Below are 12,495 nucleotides of genomic sequence, written 5' to 3' on the forward strand. Positions count from 1 at the left end.
TTAAACACACACACTTGGCTCAAGAATCAAACAAACTGAAGGACAATTTAAGAAAATATAGAGCAGTCTCAGGCCCAGCTGTAGCCTCATGCCAATGAGGTCAGTTGAAAGATCAGCAGCAACATATGTGAGCAACAACATGGTGCCTGTTTTGCTTCCTTTCTCTAAATCTCACAGAAGAATGTCTTTGTGGTCCACCCTAAACAGAAGCATACAAGAAAGAAAATTCCAGAAAATGAAGTTCAGACTAGCCAAGTTAAACGTTACAAAGCCACTTTAAAATGGTAAGAAATGTTAGGACCCTAGATGATTGAAATCACTATATATTTTTGGTTTGGAGAACTTTATTATAGACAGAGAAGGAAGAGTTCAGAATTGGAAATCTGGAGAATGGGAGTTTCTGTCATAGTTCAATCATTACCTAAACACATGATCTTTGTGAGTCCTTTATCCTCACCCAGCCTTCATTTCTTTAGTTGTAGAATGAAGCGGATACCCTGGATTATATTTGAAAGGCTTCCCTGTTTAGTAGGTAAAATAATTGGTTGTCAGGATGCTGAGAAACAAATTCTGGTTATACCCCCTTCTGATCCTTGTGCAAGAGCTTGGGCTTTCTGTGCCTCAGTTTCCTCTTCGGTAAACAGCAATAGTATTACAGAACTCATAGCAATGTTCTAAGAATTAAATGAGTTAAAATACTTAAAGCTCTTAAAGTCATGAGGAGTATGTAGTCATCACAGATTAAATGTTAGCTGTGCGGTAGCCATAATTTGCCTGTGAATTTTATAATTTCTTGTCTCTTGTAGAGGTCTAAAAACCATATGCACCGTCTCAAAGTCAGTGCTTTGACTTAGGAATTAGAAGGAAATTACCACAGGTCTTGGTAAATTTGTTTTGTCATTGGTAAATTATATGATTTTTCTCTCTTTTTTGATACTGATGCTATTAATAAGGATGCATTGAATATCCATAATGAGGTGGACATGGTACAAATATGCAAATAAAGCAATTATTTAGTGGCCTTAACCAAGGGAGAGTATAACAGGGTATGGAAGGTTATTAATGGTGTAAAGAATGCTGACAAAGGAGCTTTTTCTCTTTAATAACAATGCCTAAAGAAGTGGGTTTCAAGTAATTTAAATAAATAATACTGATATGTATTTGGAGAACTACCAGAAATGATCTTTTGTAGACATAAAGTCTGATCTTAGTTGAATCTTTGCTTTCTTTTTACGCACTCACCATTCTCTCCCCTTGTTTCAGTAATCTAAATACCATGTAAGGGCATGTTCTGAAGCTTGCTTACCTACCCTTCTCAAATAGCTGCCTACTGCTCTTGCTCTTGTGAGCTCATTTTCTGCCTTCACTCATGTTCTTACTGAGGGTATATGAGGAAGACCTGATTAAAACAGAATCATTATGTATAAGAAGAAAGAATCATTAAATTTAAAGAAGGAAGCAGAGAAGGGAAGGGGATTTATTGCCTCGTGTAACTAAGAAAGCCAGTGGGCATTGTGGCTTCTGACATGACTGCATCTGGAATTTCAAACAATGCATCTGCTTCTCTCTCTGTCTCTCCTCCTCCTCACCTCCCTCATCCACTCATCACCATCCCTCAGCTTTGATATATTTATTATACATTAGCAGGTTTTTCTATGTGCCAGGAATAGTGGCTTCTAGCAGTTCCAGAGTTTGATTCTTAAAGCTGATTGGCCCAGAAAAATAGAGTTAATGTATCTCCCTCAATGTCCCTATACTCTAATACAGTCATACAGTCTGCTTTGGTTACCTACCCGCCCATGTGTGTCAATCTACTTGGGCTGCCATAGCTGAATGCTTCAGTCTGGGTGGCTTAAACAACAGAAATTTATTTTCTCACAGTTCTGGAGGCTCAAAGTCCACGATTAAAGTGCCAGCACAGTTGGTTTCTGGTGAGATCTTTCTTCCTGGCTTGCAGACAGCCACCTTCTCATGGCCTCAAGTCCCTAGTCTAATTCTATTTCTTGATCTTGGTTTTTTTTTACAAATGTTTTTTTTTCTTAGTCACATACTTATTATATTTTGTTTTCTGTATCTGTGTCTGTGTTTTCTGCATCTATGTTTTACCTTACAATAAAAAGGTAACTCTATGGCTAAGTCATGGGATAGCAAGTTTCTAATTTAAAACCATATATACCAATTCTCTTTACAGTAACCAAAGATAGCCAAATCGCCAAGGCCGAGGTTAATGTTGTGGGGAACTGTAATGATCTTACAAGAAAGGTAAAGAATAAATGGGAACAAAAATGGACCTATTACAAATAGAATGACACAAAACTAACAGCAAGGGGTGGTTACTCAAACTAAAAGAGTAGTGCCAGGACTGCTGAGAAGTAGCTGGCCTCTAGATATATTAATAGGCAAGTCCTGGGAGAACTTGATGATTAATTCCATATGAGTGGTGGGAGAAAAGGTTATATATTTCCGAATTGAACTACAAGGTCAATAGTGATATCTTTCAGAGAAAGGGAACAACTGAGGATGTAAAGTAAGGTATAACAAAGCTGGGAAGGGAAGAAGATTATGAGTTCAAGTTAGACAAATTTTCTCTAAGTCACCAGTGATATGTGCAAGAGAAATACCCAAGCAATTTATATAATTAGAGGTTGACAACTCAAGGGAGGAATCCCAGCTATAAATAAATATTTGGAAGATGTCAACATGTAGAGCACTACTGATCCATTCCCTGGAAAATATGTAGAGTGAGTTGGAAGAAGTATAATAGATTTCTAAGCATAAGAAACATTTAAGGACTGGGCAAAGAAGTAAGAGATCCTCTCCCTCTAAAAGCAGAGATTCTGAGATGAAGAAATTTAATGGTATAAGAAAAATCAGAAAAGTTAATTTGGGGGAGCAGAGAAGGAAAATAAACATAGTTTAATATTCAGAGAATTCAATTACATAAATCCTAATACATTTTGGCTGAAAAAGGGTTTGCCATTGGCATGTTCATATTTTGATAGAGAAAACAGGCAAAGGTCACTGGTGTTGAGGAAATGGTGAAATAGAAGTTTGGGTGTTGGTTGGGCCTTCTGCATGGATGTTGAAGTCAGCCAGGATGACTGCAGAACATTAGGAAGAGAAGTCTCTCAGCCAAGACCAGAATAATCCGTGCATGGGAGGAGATAGAAGAAGTTAGAAGGAAATATCCCTAGTTGCCTGGCTTTCTCCTACTTCTGCTAACAGCCCTCAACCTCAAGTGTTACTTTTTAGGGAAGTCTCCCCTCAACCCCACAACACTAAGTTGGGCATCCCCTAAAAGTCCCTGTGGTGTCACTTAATTACCCCGTTATATCCTTTAACAACTCTGCACTAAAATGGAACAGTTGGCTTTCTCTCCATGAGTCTATTCGCTCCTTTAGCTAACTTCAAGACTATGCCTGTTATTTCTCATCTGTTTAGCACTGTACTTGGCACATAAAAGTCTCTTCAAAAATGTTTGTTGATAGAATGAATACATGAAAAGATAAATAAACAGGAGGAATGTGGAGGGGCAGGTTATCAAGGAAGCAGTGGGGTTTACTCAAAGATAGAGGAGTACTGAGGGAGAACAGACTGCAACTTCTGGCCCCCCTGTAAGAAGTCCAACAATGCCAGGTTTGCTGGTGCTGCCAGAAATACCCTAGCCTAAAATTGTGAACTTCAATTATTTCTGTGCACAAAAAATCTAGTAAAACTTAAGCTCCCAAAAAAATAAAAATGGGTATCATTGGAAAATTCAAGAGAACACATTTTTTTTTCAGGAAACATAACATGTAAACCCATCTTCTTTTACTATTCAAAGTTTTTTGGGTAAAACAAGCTGTCAAAAATTAAATAGAATTGTTTTTAGTCTCATTATTTGACATGTTAGGGAAAGGGTATGGAATAAGAAAAGATGGAAGATAGTAGAAAAGGGCCAGAAAATAAAGGAAGATAAAGACCTAGGAGTAAATAAAAGGATATTGTCTAGTTAGTGAGATCAAACTTGGTATGATAATATTTGCTGACCTTCTATTCTGTACTACACACTACATTTTGTATTTTCACTGAAAATAAGGTTTCTCTGTTTTTAGATGAATCCTGCAAAAGTAGGCATTATTATGCATGAGAAAAAGATTTAGAGAATTTATAATTTGTTCAAACAGATAAATGCTGCAATTGGGATTCAAATCTAGCAGCCCCTACCCCACTTTTCACTACATGGGTATTACATTGAGGTTTTATCCCTCAAGAATTTGAAATGAAAGACAATGTCTGAAAACTGTGTGAAGAGAGATTCTGTGTGTGTGTGTTTGTGCACATGTACGTGTATATATGTGTATGTATGTTTATACATCTATATGTATGTATTTGTGTATCTATCTATCATCTATAAGAGAGGGATTATTTTTGGTCAGCAAAAAACTCTGTAGACTGAGCAGGCAAGGATTATTGCAAATACTGCCTGTGCCATGTTAAGAGCACCATTTTCAGAATTCTCTCTGGATGGAATAAATCATCATAAGCAGTGGGATTGTACTTTAACTGCTAGTATGGAATTTTTTAAAGGTCATAATATAATTTGAGAATATAATCTCATTATGGGGCAATATTTCAGCCTCATATTTATGGAACAAATATAGAAGATTTATTTCCTCTTTTAACTCTACATATGTTAGGTGGTAATATTTTGAGGCCAATGAATTATACTTTAAAAAAAATAGCAGACTTTAAGATCAGTAGAAATTCCAAATTTAGATTTAAATGTATTTTAAATAAAAGGATCTTTTTTAGAATATGTAACTTTTTAGTATACAAGATATGTTGTTATGTTTGCTGCAACTTGGGTAAGAAATAAAGATAGCTATAAATCAAGGTAAAATGAAATATATGACCAAGAAGAATTTTAATTATATTATGTAATATTTTTATTGTGTCTTGTTTTGGTCTTATATTTGCTAGAGAATTTTTATTATTTACACCGACATTTTTGAATACAAATTAAACAACTGAGGAGTTCTGGAGGTTCATCGTATCTTGGGGTCTTTTACTGTGTGGAGACTTCCCTTTTGACATTTACAGAGAGGAGAGTTGACTCACTAATAGGATCACCAGTTCTGGTTTTCCAGCATAGTTTTGGAGGTCACAAGGTTACAGAATTGGATTTCCTTGATGTCAGTCTCAGTCCGTCAGTGCCCACATGGACTCACTCCTTGTTTTGACCTTTTTGTTTTCTTTTCTGGGAAGGAAGAAGAAGTATGCTACTTAAGTCAGTTGGCTTAGTGAATGTTTTCATGTTTATGTTAATCAGAATGGGAATCACCTGTGATATCTATGGTTCTAAAAGAATAGAAATAAATACTAAAGCATCACAGATTTTATTTTATAAGTTTATCCTATGTGCTAATATTTGAAAATTTTTTTCAGGTTTGACTAGCTTTCTCTCTACAATTAATTACATGCAGACATAAGAATGTATTGATGATATTTGCTCACAGATTTACTCCTTAATTTTAACTGGCTTTTAGTTTAATATCTACTGCATTAAAATATATAAGAATTCTCTATTATATACAATATGCTGTGGGTAAGTTCAGTTTAGAAATCAAGATATATGAGCCAGGTACTTAGGAGCAACTAATTCCAATTTAGGAATCATGGAATGAAAGAGAAAACAAATCGCTTCTTAAAAGAGTCTCAGGGTTTCAATATGTAAAGAACAGGCATAGGGAATAGCAAGAGGCTATACAGAGACCAGTGGGGATTTGTTCAGAGTCTAGCATGCCTGGAAGGTAGGCCAGTGGGCTGTGAGAGGGAGTAGAGCTAGAGTGGACATCAGAGAGAAAAGGACCAAAGACCGAAGATAAAATTGGTTACATCTGTCACTGGAAGCAATTGTATCTCTTTGGCTTGCCTCTGAATGCAACTAAATAGTAGACACCTGTCATGGATACATTTTTTTTTTTTAAAGTACCTGGAGTCAATACTTAAGGTATTGAGCTGCTTGCTTAAAGAGTAAATCAAGCATCCAGACATGTCCATCTCAGGAGAATTGTATTTAAAACACCCTTTAAAAAATCTATATTGATATCTATCTTCTTTGGATCTATATATGGAATTTTTTGTTTGGGTTTCATTTTTAGTTTTTAATCTCAACATATATCAAGTTCAATTTTTGGTTTTCTTACAAGGTCTTGAGAGATACTGAATTGGTGATTTCAGATATTATTGGTTTGGGAAGGTCCATTCTAAACTGTAAAAATATATATAATATTTTGCTGACACACTTAAGTGACCTGCAGAGTCAATGTCTCAAATCCTTCTCATTCTTCGTCTATCCTCCCATCTCTGAGGTCAGCCTGCTGACTATGTGATTGAAATCAGAGAAACCTCAGGTAATAGATATTTGGAGGCAGGTGTTTTATTTAACCCTGGATGATTCAATCTTATATGACTTGGTTAGATGACAATCACTGAACCATGAAATGCCATGTATCTCTGTGGCTATTGTTTTATAAATAAAATCATTGAAGAGAGTTTCATTATAGTAAGAGCCACTGTATGAGATGTATCAGAAAAATAAGTTGATGGACCATAGACAGGCAACTTTTATTTAAAAAACAAGCAAAAAACCCCTTATTTATACTCATCCAAATTTTGCTGCAGTTTCTATTATATTAATAATTATTTTATAGAAACGTTAACTAGAAACAAATAGTCCTTTAAATCACAAGCATATTTAAAGGTATACTGAATATTCATCTCATTAGCAGACGGTGCCATACAGTGAACAAATAAGCCTTCCTTTACTACAGAACTCTTTATTTTAAAATCTTTTGATAACAGAAGTGAAACAACAATAATTCAAAGTGTTGGGCTTTGGGAAATACTGAGGTGACATTTTGGATGAATGTGGCTTAAAAGGGAACTCAAATACAAAGACAAATTCTCTTTATCTGTCCTGATGTTCTGGCTAAGAGATTAAATTGAATATTGAGTCTAGAAAATGTGAACGTGCTGTTTTAATGATGAAAGAAAAAGAAAGAGAAAGAAAACAGTATAAGTACTGATTATCTAGATGACAGTAAGATGTGGATATCTTTACATCTTTCTCTAGGGCATAATAGTTGGAAGAAAAAAATAAGGCAAAAATATGTCAGGGTTGATTGGTATTATATACAGAAATACTGGAAGAATATATAATGAGGCTGAGAATATGGAACTAATGAAGAAGTGTTACAAGAAAGAAAAAGGAAGATTGGTGTGGGAAACTGGAGGTGAAGTAAGGAGTAGTCAGTGAGGCGATCAGACAATTTCTGTAACCCTCCAGGCCCTGAACACACAAAGGAGCCCAATTAGAAATAAACGAGCTAGAAGAAACATTTCATAGTAAATTGGGGATTATCAGTTTGCCTAAAGGGAATGAAACCAGAGCATTGGAGCCTCCTTGTTTCAGAACCACTTGCTTTATGTTTCTTTTTTAAGATTGACACCAATGTTCTTGCTTTTCATATTATAAATTTTTAAAAATCATGTATAAAACAAATTAACAATGAAGTTTCTGATTTTTGAGAGAGAATTTATTTTCAACTGAATCATGGATACAAAAAGATTTGAAAAGTATTTGTCTCATGTTTTATCTTTTTTGTCCAGAGTGGGTCACTGTCGTGTCCTTTGGGCATTCTCGAATTTCAGACTTTTTACTTTGAATTTAGCCTTCACCTTCTCCAGATGTAGGTAACATATATCTAACATGTTTAGGAATATGGTACTTGGTTTTGACTTGGCAGAATATAAGCGAACAATTTAAGGTCATTTCTGGATGCTTAAATAAATTGAAAACACAATAACAGAAAAAATGGATTCTTTTTAAACAGAAAAATGGACAGTACATAGAACCAAGATGGTTTTTTTCCAGTGTCTTTCAGCATATCAGTTCTGGCCTCTGGTTAGCCATTAGATAAGTCTAGGGGAACACAAATTTTTATATCTTTGTGAAATGAAGGACCTCATGAATGAGAGCAGTGGAGTTTCTCATCCTCCACTGAAAGATATATATTTTTTCATTTTCTCTACAATATATTTCAAAAGACGAAGTTTTGTATGACCATGTATTCTGGCATCACTGGTTCTTCCACAGCAGCCATGAAACACAAAACGTTCAACCTTTCATGGCTATCTGATTTTCTGGAGGTAAGACTGGCATCTTCCATTTTAAGATCCCCAGTTGTCTACCCTTTACATACCAGAGGGCGATCTAGGCAGGATTTGAAGGATTATCTGCCAGGTATTAAAATGATTAGCCGGGCAAATTTATTCATTCATTCATTCTACAAATATTTGTTGAGCACCTGGTACTTGGCTGTGTGCTTAGAGACAAAACCCCAAATACAATACATTCTCCAGCCTCCAGGAAATCACAAGTAAGCAAATAATCACAATAGAGTGTGATAAAGGCATGATGAAGGAAGCCTGGAGGGGAGGGGTCACTAGGCAATTTAGAGGGAGAGGAGAAAGTCAGAGCAGGATTCCTAGAAAAATAGACTTTTGTACTGATCTTTAGACAGCAAAGAGAAAAACTGAAATCGACTATTTGAAGGTGGGGTTTTTTTGTTGGGGAGTAAGGTTAGAGGTAGTGTTTCAGAAAGAATTTCTTTCCTTCATTGTTAATTTAGTAAATATATATTGAGCAACTATTACATTGCTTTGCTGGGCCCTGGGCAACAAACGATGAACAGGTCAAAAATGTTTGATCCTGCAGCAACTCTCATGCTAATGGGAAGACAGACAATATGCAAGTAACTACAGTAAGAGCTAATATTTATCAACTGCATACTATGTGCCAGGCACTGTTCCTAGGCTTTATTGACAAGCACTAATTTGAACCTTACAGCAACCCACTGCAGAAGTTCCTATTATTTTTCAGTAAATTGGAAAACAGTGACATGCAAGTAATAGAATGATAGGCTGGGGTTCAAAGCTAGTCAGCCTGGCTTTGGAGTTAATGCTTTCAAGTACTATGATATATTGCCTATCAAAGTAAGTAAAGGATATATAATATCACCTTAGGTGTTGGTAAGCAATATGAGGAAAAAGAAAACTGGAAGCAGGGAGAATGGCTGAGGGGAAGGTGCTGTTCTAGAGAGCAGACACTGTGGGCACCCTGCACGTACCCTTGGGTTTGACCACTTCAGTAGACTCAGAACAACCTCCACCTGCCAGTAGCTACATTGTGTTTATGAGCTTTTTCTGATGCCAAAAAGATGGTGGCTGTAGTCTCTAACATGATGGAGCTGAAGTAAAGGGTAATTAACACCTCCCAGAACAGTTGTCACCTTTCAGATAAGCTTTCATGGCTTTACAAATATCCCCAGCATCATCACTCTCAGAAAAGGATAACTCCAAAGCATGGGTTAGACTATTTTCTGGAATTTTCTTGCAGGATGGAGCTCCACTGGCCCACAGTGGTGGCAGCTGCTGTAAACGTGCAGTTTCTATTGGCTATTCCTTGCCTGTGTCACTTCCTCCCTCCCCTGCCAGTGTTTTCCTTGACCTCCAAAATGAGCTATTTATACTTAAATCCTAGTCTCTCAGTCTGCCTTTGGAAAAACCTAGATGATGACTGGCCGGTCAGGAAATATATCTCTTAGAGAAATTGGGGGAAGTGCATTCTAGGTAGAGGAAAAGAGAAAGGCACTAGCAATAAGTCCGCTGTGGCTGGCTAGAGTGGAGTGAGGAGGGTTAAGTAGGAAATGAGCTTGCTAGAGGGGTAGGAAGGACTAGGTAGGAAAGGTCTTTTTAGGTTATGGGTAGTAGTTTGGAAAGCAAAAAGAATAGCACACTGTTCTATATGAAACAAGAAAAAGAGGCTGAAAGAGAATTAACTCTAAAACAGACTCTAGAGAAGATCTAATCTGGGCCTTTTTATAGATGAGGCAAATGAGGCCCAAGGGGTTTAAATGACTTACCCAGGTCACCTTCATAGGAACAGAAAAAAGAAAGGGCTTCTACCCAAATATGTATCCCAAATCTGTCTGATTCTCAATCCACACTAAAGAGAGTCATGTTCATTTTAGACGCTTATCGTAAGATTAACAAGTGAAAGAGAAATGCATAAAAGAGAAATAATATTATTGAGTGCCTCATTAGAATGAATCAGCAGCAAACCAGCAACATCTGTTTTTTGGTTGTTGTTTGTCATTGCTGTTTTCTTTTACCACTAGTTCTTCAAGTTCATTGCTTCTAACTCCCACCATGCAAGACACAGCAGCTCTTTGCACTTTCCCCAGCAAGGGGTGAGTGGGCAGAGCTGCAGGTGCTTTCCATCCTACTGAATTCCACGTGGGCACAGGCAAGGCAGGTCTGAAAGCCAGGCCAAATTTCACACGGGCATCTGCAATGAGGAGTTTCTGCTCTATAGGGTCCCTAGCTCAAACCCTGTCATTATTGTGGATTCTAACACCTGCCAGTAAAGGGGTACTTGATGGCAAGAGGTAACTCAATCATTAGCTTAAAGCACTCTATCCAAATAGTAAGTTTGGTGGATTGAATCTGTGTGTGACTCTGTTTTCAGAACTAAGCAACCACATGATGAATTCATTTGGAGTGTTTGTTGTTTACTGCATAAGACAAGATGAATTCTAGTAGTGCCAAAGGGAGGGATTGAATCATTTATTAAGTACAGTCTTGGACAGGTGTCTCAAATGTCAATTCTAGGATTTAATCTAAACTAATCTTCAGAAAAGTTAGATTTAATGGAAATGAGAACCCAGAGGAATTCGAAGTAGAGGTAGCTGGATGCTAAATCTCAAACACTGCTGCTTGTGACAATCTTTTAAATAAACTTTCTACTTGGCTCTTATCCTTCTGTGTTCTGAGGTAGAAAACGTTTGGAAGACGGGATGCTATCTCATCGGTAGGTAGGATTTATACAAAACAAGTTGTTTTCTCTTTATTTCTGATGCTGGCATATAGTCAGTTATTTGCAAATAAGCTACATGGTCATATCTGAGATCAGACCACAGAGCTTTTGGCCTCTGTAGGTGTCCCTGCAGAGTTTATACATATAGGATATACTTATATCCTGCTAAAGTAGGTCATATTTTCTGATCACAAATTATGAAGCCACAGGCAGAGTTTGAAATTGATAAGGAAAAACTGCCTAAATTGCTACCACTCATTATATCTAAATATTGGCAGGTCAAAAAAAAAAATGGGAGTTATCTATCACTGAATGCAATTTGGAAAATAAGCTGTAGTAGTTGTCTCATCTTCAAGCCACTGTATTTCTAACTAAATAATAAAAATATTTTAGTCGTGAATAATATTTTTGCCATATGTGTGTGCATGGGTGTGTGTGTGTAAATTTAAAAACCTTGGCTTTCAATACCACAGAATTAAATGCATTTTGTGAATGTATTAATCCAAATTAATTTCTGAGAGATGGTATTTGAGAGTGCTTGCTGGTGGCTCTTATAACACTGGAAGTATCTATAGCATGCTTACTTTTTAATATTGGAGAGAAAAGGGCTGAAATGAAAACAACTGCTACTGACTATTTGAAAAAACAAACTATTACCAAGAAGTTCGAGTAGAAAAAGTATCGTTGAGGTGAATTTAAAAAAAAATGAAAGAAGAGCACTACTCAGATAAGGAAGCAGACTGAGGTGGAAGAGCATTAAATAAAACAGTGAAGTCTATTTAGTTGCCAGATAAATTTCTAGGTTCTGCGGAAGTTAACAAATAATTTATTTCTTTCCTCTCTCTCCCCTCTTTTCCTTTCCCTCTCCCTCCTTTCCTTTTTTCTTCCTTCCTTCCTTCTTTCATTCTTTTCTTCTTCGTTCTTTCATTCTTTTCTTCCTTCTTTCATTCTTTTCTTCCTTCCTTCATTCTTTTCTTCCTTTTTTCTTTCTTTTCCTCCCTTCCTTCCTCCATTCCTTCCTTCCTTCTTTTCTTCCTTCCTTCCTTCCTCCCTTTATTATTTCAGATATATACATTCTGATAAAATGCTTTATTTTCTAGAGGGGAATTCGTAAACTTTTGCTATAAAGGCCCAGATAGTAAATATTTTCAGCTTTGCAGACTTTTATAATTACCATTGCAACTATTCAGCTCTGCCACTGTATTCTGAAAGTAGCCCTAGACAACAGTAAATGAATGTGCATGACTGTGTTCCAGTAAAACTTTATTTACAATAGGCAGCAAATTTAGATTTCATCTGAAGTTTGCAGTTTTCCAATCCTTTTTCTAGAAGGCGATCTATTATACACATTTACCCCAAGGTGAGTTTTTTCCATGAGCAGCAGGAGTATGAATAATATTTTCTGGTGCAATATTCAAAGTATGGGCTGATTTATTATATATTTTATATATAATACATGTAATATGTTAAATATTTTCAATATTTAAATATGGGATGATTTATTTATAAATAGTATGTTTTAGGTACTGTGTTTTGTGTTTCATGTATACAATCTTTCCTAATCCTGAGGACAA

This window comes from Gorilla gorilla, chromosome 4 (assembly GCF_029281585.2).
Source record: "Gorilla gorilla gorilla isolate KB3781 chromosome 4, NHGRI_mGorGor1-v2.1_pri, whole genome shotgun sequence".
Taxonomy (NCBI): domain Eukaryota; kingdom Metazoa; phylum Chordata; class Mammalia; order Primates; family Hominidae; genus Gorilla; species Gorilla gorilla.